This window comes from Salminus brasiliensis, chromosome 1, assembly GCF_030463535.1.
Source record: "Salminus brasiliensis chromosome 1, fSalBra1.hap2, whole genome shotgun sequence".
Taxonomy (NCBI): Eukaryota; Metazoa; Chordata; class Actinopteri; order Characiformes; family Bryconidae; genus Salminus; species Salminus brasiliensis.
This window is the reverse complement of record NC_132878.1, coordinates 24,049,746-24,058,569: the sequence shown is the minus strand read 5'-3', so window position 1 is coordinate 24,058,569 and position 8,824 is coordinate 24,049,746. Positions and strand designations below refer to the sequence as shown.

Below are 8,824 nucleotides of genomic sequence, written 5' to 3'. Positions count from 1 at the left end.
CAATCTCAGAAAGCTCTGTGCACAAAGAATTGGACATATTGATAGTCTTTGTCATAATAGGTTAGTGTACAGAATGGATTCTTTAGTCCTTGGTTATTCTTCTGAAATCTGCCTGTTTCTCCAATAGACTGTACAGTACTGTGACTTGCACTCTGTATGCTGATCTGTCATTCTAGGAATGGTAAATTTTGAACCAGTTTAGGATGCACTGTCTTTCACCTATGTAGATTTCCATGTTTATTATGACAGAAAACGACTGACGATGATGATGTTGAGTTGTATTTACAGAAGCTTTCCTGATCACTTACCAAATGCATTTATATTTGTGGCATTTTGCAGACACTCTTATCCGGAGCAACTTACAAAAATGCTTAGTCAGTTATTCAGAGTAACCAAAGCTAGTATCATTAGACACTGAATATTAGATACTGGTGCTCTAACACTGCCAGAAATAAGCCACGCAATAACCCTCATACAACAGAAGCTAGTGTAGAGATTACTAAACTATGCAAAACCTGTGGAAAAGAAGGAAAGTGTAAATGCAATAGAAGCTTTAATAGGTATCAGTGCTCTTGAAAGAGGTGGGTCTTCAGTTGACATTTGAGGACAGCAAATGAGAAATAATTAAATGAAAAATAATGGCAGAAATCTAAATGTTACACTCCTGGGTTTACCTCCAGGCTCTGTGGATGCACTGGACTATACTTCCCATGATTTACATATGTAAATACGAATGTACATAAATAAAGAAATGTAGAAATATAGAAATGAATACACAAATAAAAATGTATCAATACAGAAATCAATAAATGTTTAAAAAGATAAACATAAATGTAGAAATACAGAAATGACTTAGTGTAAAAAAAATAATGAGAAAAAAAGATGAAAGTAAATGTAGAAATTTTTGAATTCAGAAATAAATACATTAAGAAATAGAAATATAGAAATAAAAAAGCAGAAATGGGGAAATATAGAAATACATAAGAAAATGGAGAAATATAAAAATATATAAAATAAAAAATACAAAAGCAATAAACAGAAATACAGAAAAGAATAAAGTAGCAATCTAAACTAAATAATTGTGGAAATAAATAATTGTAAAAATAAATGTAGAAATACAGAAATTATTAAAGGTGACCCACATCTGCTCCCCCATTGTGACGTCATGTCGATGATGTCACAGAGTCTATAAAAGGGGGGGAGTCTCCCTCAGCGGCTCAGTTAGGATCCAGCGGCTGTCCAGTTGTGTTCTGTTCAGATTGACGTTGGTGTGATTTTTATTGAGGCTCTTATTATCTAGAGCCATCTTACATTAGAACCATGGCCACAGGTTCTGCTTCTGCTTCTGCTTCAACTTCCACCCAGGACAAGGTACGTACCATGAAAACTCCATATTTCTGCGAGATGCTGCACCTGTTCAGATCAGCCAATCTTCATGAACTGCTAGAACTTGTATTAGAAGTGCTGTTAGTCACGATGAAATAAACTGTTTGTTCCAGCAGGACTTCACAGAGCAAACCTTCTAACTCTGCTTTACCTTCCCTCTACAGGAGAAAATGACATCAGACGAAGTCCTGATTAGCTTGGGCTTCACAGTGGTGGACAACATTGGTGAAGGGAGTTTCGGTACGGTTAAGCTGGCCACATCTACAAAGTACCCCAACCAGGTGGCCATTAAAGTAATAGACCCCAGGGATAAGTCACCTGAATTTGCTTCTAAATTTCTGAGCCGGGAGCTCCGCATTCCTCAGAACAGTGAAGCACCCTCATATTGTCCAGGTGCATGAAATTGTGAAGCGGGCTGGACGGGTGTTCATCATGATGGAGCCTGCCGCAACAACTCTCCTGAAGAAGACCCAGGAGCTTCGTCGCATTCCAGTTGACCAGGCCAAAGTGTGGTTTTCTCAGCTCCTCAGTGCCATGGTGTATCTGCACAAGAGGAACTTTGTCCACCGAGACCTAAAATGTGAAAATGTTCTTCTGACTGCTGATAACCAGGTCAAACTGACAGACTTTGGTTTTGGACGTTACTCGAGAGGCTTACCCGACCTGAGCAGGACCTTTTGTTACTCTCCACACTACGCTGCACCTGAGGTGCTCATGCATGAGATCTATAATCCGAAGAAGAGTGATGTGTGGAGTCTAGGGGTGATTCTTTACATCATGGTCACCGGCACCATGCCCTTCGATGACTCTGATGAGCGTAACCTCATACAGCTCCAGCGCAAACCCTTGGGGTATCCAAAAGGTATCACAGTGGAGGAGCCCTGCCGAGCCTTCATCTCCCATCTGCTGCAGTACAATCCCTTCTCTCGGCCTTCAGTTGCAGAGGTGGCTAAGCACCCTTGGCTGCAGCCGAGGCAAGAACAGTAAGTAAACTGTGCTGGAACTCCAGTATCAAGATCCAGGTTCATTTAAAGAATATAATTAAATTTTATCATAGACTGCAGGCTTATATCTATATATACAGAAGAGCCTGTTCTGCATTAGAACATTAGAACTTACCCAGAGACGTGTGTTTGTTCCTCTGCTACATTTGTCTTGTGTTTTTTAATCAACAGTGAAATGAGCGAGGCTGCACAGTCATCTGCAGCTGAGGCTGTAAGCTCTCCACAGGAGAATGTCTTCGGAACTGTGAAGAAACTCTGTGAGGAGAGCTGTAAGGAGATCAGGCAGCAGCATCTTCACTCCTCCCAAACTGGCACTATTAAGCATTTGGAGAAAGTCAGGTATGTTTGTTGTTACACAGTATTTTATAGAAATGTATTTACTAAGTGCTTTACTTGTCCCATGTGTTGTCCCATCTCTGCTCCCTCCATTAAAACAGTCAGTCTGGCAACACTGGCTCTAAGGATACACACTTGGTGTATTGTACAGATTAAGCACGGATAAAGGTCCCTCAGTGTGCAGAGCTGTCAATAAGTATCACTATCAATAAGTAAATAATCAGTGATGACTTATTTTCCACATTGCTTCTGTACCGTCTCCAGAGTAATAGGCAGGTTTGTTGTGATCACCGTTGATGATCAGGATGAGGGAAGCAGTCCTACTCAAGACGTCAGTCCACTCCAAGAAGACGACGGCAGTAGAGCTGCTGCAAGTGTAACTTGCAGAAGTGTGGAGGTTGTGGTGGAGGAGTACGGCTGCTTCAGCTGTGGTGGACTTTGTGCTGCAGTTAAAAGGGCAGCTAACACTCATGTTGTAGCTCCAATTCGTAGAGCCTCTCATTCTCTTCGAAGAAGGATAAAGCAATTCTTCACAAGGAGCTCCATGGTGCACGACTCCTCCTCTGCTGACCAGCAGGGTGTTCATCATTCTGCTGCCTCTACAGAAGCTCCTGCTAGTTCAGCTTTTGAGCAGAGACGTGAGGATGGGACTCCGGATGCCCCGCTCCGTGGGCCAGAGGTGGAGGCAGCAGCTGTTCTGCCACAGCCCACAGTGAAGCAGGGAACCAGGAGGCTGAGATTCCCCCGGTTTAAGGTATGTGAGTTGAGTGGTGAGAGATCGTGACAGCCCCAGATTTGATTTCATAAAATCACTGTAAATATTTTGTCAGGAATGTTTCAGTTGGTCAATCCTTGTCATTTTGTCCCTCCAACAGATGCTGAAGAAGACGACAAGGGTTCATCCCTTGTAGACGTCTAGCACGGCTCCTGATAAAGATGGGTTCCATTCTGAAGGGAAAGTCCCGCTCCATGGGCCGGTGGTAGCAGAACCTGTTCTCCCACAGCCCACAGTGATGCAGGATACCAGGAAGCTGAGGCTGAGGCTCCCCTTCAGATTAAACAAACTGCAGTTCAGCTTTTATTGACCCCCGATGTGACCTTCAGTCAGGTGGGTAACCAGTCTCATTAATACACACATTAATTCTGACCAGTGGTCTTCATTTAGACACTTACCTTAGACTTTTCAAAAACACCTCCTTAATGTTTACATCTTTCCCAAATAACTGTAATGTTTATGTTGTTGTTGTTGTTGTTTACAGGAACAGAAGAGGAGTGAGCCTGGAGGATTCATCTAAAAAAACTCAATAAAAATAGAACCGATCCGTTATTTACAAATGTGTCTGTCATCAATCAACCCTTTCATGCAGAAATGATGAAAAAAACGTTAGGATGTTTAGGTTAGGATGTTAGGTGGTCAGCGTGCACTTCAGCTTTCAGCACTGTAGAATAATTACTGTGTAACAGCTTGTGGTGTTTAATGTGCCAAAGTCTTGCCAAGCACCTACAACAAAGAGTAGGGTGAGCTGCTTTATGGGTCTTGTGGACACCACTGTCAGTTTTCAGCTTTACTTACAGACCAAACTAAAGAGCACACATTCCCAAGAGTTAAATGGATAACAGAGCTCAGAACAGCTTTTAAAGACCTTAAAGCATGTTTATACTCAGAACTGGTTCTGTATAGCTCTGACTCTAAAGAACCTTTGGTGGTACACACTGATGCGTCAGGTACTGGACTGGGTGCAGTGCTGAAAAACAGTACCAAAAACAGTCAATACATTTAATGAAAGTTGTACTGAAGAGAATAGAGTGAGGAAAGTGATCTTGAGTAAATTTCACATTAGTTTATAGTCTGACATGATGCTGTTATTCCTTGACTCTTGCTGGCTTACTGTGCCTTCCACCAGCTTGTGTGCGTACACTTCCCCCACTTAAATAGCAAATAGACATGTGTACCAATAGCAAAGCCCCTTTGATGAGATCTGATTTCATCCTGGGTTTGATTTCATGGACATTTGCTAAAGATTTCATAGAGCCACATTTCTTCTCAGGCTGAGCCCCGCTCCTCTGTCCAGTCCAGGTCTGCTTCTGCAGGCAAATCTCCAACACAAGCTGTGCAGCACTGATCTTGTCACACAGTCAATAAAGCCACACCTGCAGAGTGTTGACATGTGTGAGTTGCTGTAAGACAAGTTATATACTGTGTGTTAAAAGTGTATTATTCTCCAGAAACTTGCAGATTCATTTCCCATTAAAGAAGAACCTCTGTTGCTTTCTCTGTCCACATGATGAGAGTGGAGCTCCAACAGTGTAAAGCTGTGGAGATAAAGGTGTGACAGACACAAATCTCCTTTAAACATGTCATTTAATTAGAATGACCCTATTTTGGGTTTCAAAAAAGGACACTGGGGACACACTGTCGTCTGCCGTGGTTAGGATGTTTTGACCAGGAGGCTTCAAGTGGGCCTAAATTGTAGGACCATATGTGAGGGATCTAAATACCTCTAAAACCATGCAGCTATCAATGCATAAATATTTACTCATTTACCAAGACTAATAAATATCCCTAATAGTCAATATGGCCAAATAATCTCCTTTGATTTTAATCCCTTAACTTTCACTTTGTTTTACACACAAATTAAATAAAATGATTTCGAATATTTATGAAATATCCTGTCAGGCCTGTATTTAGCCTCATTTTATTGTTATTTTTTTCTAACCAGCCCATCCCTCATATTTTACAACTAACACCCCTGTAGCAATTTACTCTACTGCTTTAAATTGCATTTATTTACTCCTCTTAAACTAAAAGCTTTAATGATGTCACCATAATCTGGAATAAATATTAAATTAATATAAAACCAATCTGGATTTAACTGATTTTATTCTGTTAGTCATGTGCTTTTTTTCAGGGTAAATAATTATTTGTGCTATAGAGATCTGTAAATAAAAAGCAGTGGGTGATTCTGAAATCCACCAATAATTAAGTTATAATAAAAGTGTAATATATGATCAGTGATTTGACATTTTTAACAAAGTAAAACATTTAGGCTGTCATGGTGGGCTAGGCCAGACAAGTGAGAAAACAAAAAGACATGAGTGGGGTGGAACCGTGAACCTGAACGTGAACGTGACCATAACCTTGAACAAAAACCAAACAAGGACTAAAACTGAACTTCCATGAACTAAGAGTCTCGTGAGTTGAGGCCTCTGCGGCCTACCCGGGGGCCGGTGATGGTCGGTACCCCAGGTAGCCTCGATATGAGGAGCCGCAGGCTCTAGAACCAACGCCTTGGGGCAGTCACAGGCACCACCGCTTGGCCATACCTTGAAACAGGGACAGCTGGCACTGCTTGCCTGGTAGTAGACGCAGATGCCACTAAACACTGCTGGGACAGGAGCAGAGGCTTTGGGCGCAGCCACAGGAGTAGGGACCATGGGCGTAGACCAGGGGGCGTGGAACTCGGGCATAGATGTTGGCGTGAGTAGACACACGCCCTCGGTTCACTGTCCGGCGGTCCCATCACGGAGGTGGCTGCAGGCTGCGTGACATGACTGGGAGCTACGGGACAGGCCGGCCCCTCTCCACCAGCTACTGGCCCCCCAGCACCCAGGGGCCTGGTGGAGGTAGAGCGACCTAGGAGCAAGTGCCATGAGCTCATTCAGCACAAGGGACTCGCCTCGGCACACCAACTCTCGCTGCAAACGGGGGCTCAACCCGTTGCGGAACAGGGCAACCAGTGCGGCGTGACTCCACTCATCACACACAGCTAAGGAGCGAAACTCCAGCGCACAGTGATCCACCCGCAGCAGGTCGCCCTTGATGAGCCCCTCTCTGGGATGCTGAAACACCGCCGTTGGTCCGCCTGTTGCTGCACCAGACGACCAACGGTCCAAGAAACACACTGGAGTTCCTGCTGCCCCAAGACTTGTCCTTGAACAGCCTGATCCAAGGCGTCCATCTCCGCTGTTCGGGGGAATTCGGCCGGGACTTCTGTCATGGCGGGCTAGGCCAGACACAGAAGGATGAACACTCGCAGAGACGGGGTCAAAGCAAGCAGATTTATTAACACGATAGGATAAACAAAGGGGGGCAAGTTAGGCAAAAAAAAAAAAAAGCAGCTGAGATAGAAAGTACTAGTGCTGGTGTAACGACCACCGTTTGACCGTTAACCAGTCGGACACAAGGGCTCTTTCCACTCTGTTTATTCTGAGACAGATTTTATAGTGTTCATCTTCTCTTGTCTTAGATGGCTTCAGACCACACAAGCTGAACATTTCAAAAAATGAAGTGAGCAGAAATGAGAGCTTTATTTATTTTTATAATCCGACTTTGCTGCAGAGAGAAAGTTTAGGCTAGTAATTCAATAAAAACAGCATTTATAAGCACAACTACACTCTGAGAAATTTACCACCTGCTCATATAATGTGTTACAACAATGTTTTAAAGAATTAATAACGAATTCAATTCAATTCAATGATGTACTAATGAGGAACTTCAGCAGCTACACACCGTCCATCTCAGAGCTCTCACTCATCTGATGGAGGGACGCAGCAGCAGAGGGACATAGTCTGCAGCGATGTCTCAGCAAGAGGAGAAAAGCTCCCTAAAATAATTGTAACCTTTTTTATAAAGACATAAATGACTATTTACATTTGTCCTGAACCCTTTTTTTACCAACAATGGGGTCATTTTGGTGAAACTCAATATTTGAACTGTTAATGTAACTGTGTTACACTGCTGATAAATGACCTAGCTGAGGTTAGCTGAGCTTAGCTGGAGGTCAGTGCTCACCTGTTCAGGAGAAAAGGAGTCAGTTCGGCGTCCGTCTTGAAGTCCTTCTGGGCTCCAAGCTGCCTCCATCTATCAAACGCATCGCCAGTATTTCCTCTCGCTTTGCTCCGTCTCTGCTCATGGAGCTTTTTAGACGAATGCCGAGGCTTTTCAGGTTGTGCAGCATCTAACGCTCCCATGGCTGCAGCACGCTGTGTTTCGTACCTGGCACCCCGGGCTGTGGGACTAGGACTGGGGGAGCGGGTGAAGGAAGAAAGGGAGGAGACAGGGTGGAGGTGGGTCCGACATTTTTTGACACGGAATCGAACTGAAATGAATTATTGTAGAAGAAAATGAATGAAATAGAAAGAGAAATGAAAAAGATACAAAACAATTATAAATATAGAAATAAAAAACCTGAAATAAATAAATATAGAAATACAAAAAGAAATGGAGAATTAAAATAAATTAATGTAGAAATCTAAACTAAAGACATTTAGTTCTACATTTATTTATTTATTAAAAAATAAATGTGGATTTTCTTTTTAAAAATGTAAAAATATAAAAATAATAAATGTAGAAATACAGAAATGATTAAAGATGACCCACATCTGCTCCCCCATTGTGACGTCATGTCGATGATGTCACAGAGTCTATAAAGGGGGGGGAGTCTCCCTCAGCGGCTCAGTTAGGATCCAGCGGCTGTCCAGTTGTGTTCTGTTCAGATTGACGTTGGTGTGATTTTTATTGAGGCTCTTATTATCTAGAGCCATCTTACATTAGAACCATGGCCACAGGTTCTGCTTCTGCTTCTGCTTCAACTTCCACCCAGGACAAGGTACGTACCATTTATTGATTACTGATCACAACAACACCGAACCACAAGTCACATATGCTAATGAGTGTGTGTGAGTCTAGAACCACAGCTGGGTTTAGAGCACGAGGCGCTGTCTTTCACTCTCCACATTAAAGGGTTGTGTTTTGTGAGCACAGAGCTCCTTCATCAGAGGATCAAATGAAGCTCAATGAAGCCTCTGATCAGAATCGCTGCTTTTTACTGGAGATTAACTCGCGGCTCGTTTTTTTAACATTTGAACTTTTGATGGTTTAAAGAATAAAACCGTAAACATAAATAAATCATTACATTTAAGATATTTATTACAAGCTGTCATAAGAAACGCCAGAAAGACAGATGTAAGAATCATGATGATATTTATTGATTAACTGATTACATCATTTAGATAAACTGTAAATGGAGCGGCTCCCGGTGCAGGACTTCACAGGGCAAACCTTCTAACTCTGCTTTACCTTCCCTCTACAGGAGAAA

General features: G+C 42.6%; 1 pseudogene; it reads left to right on the top strand.

Annotated features, from left to right (window-relative positions):
* The first annotated feature begins 1,556 nt into the window (after positions 1 to 1,556).
* Positions 1,557 to 3,510, top strand: LOC140538102 (testis-specific serine/threonine-protein kinase 6-like; annotated as a pseudogene).
* Positions 3,511 to 8,824: the final 5,314 nt, after the last annotated feature.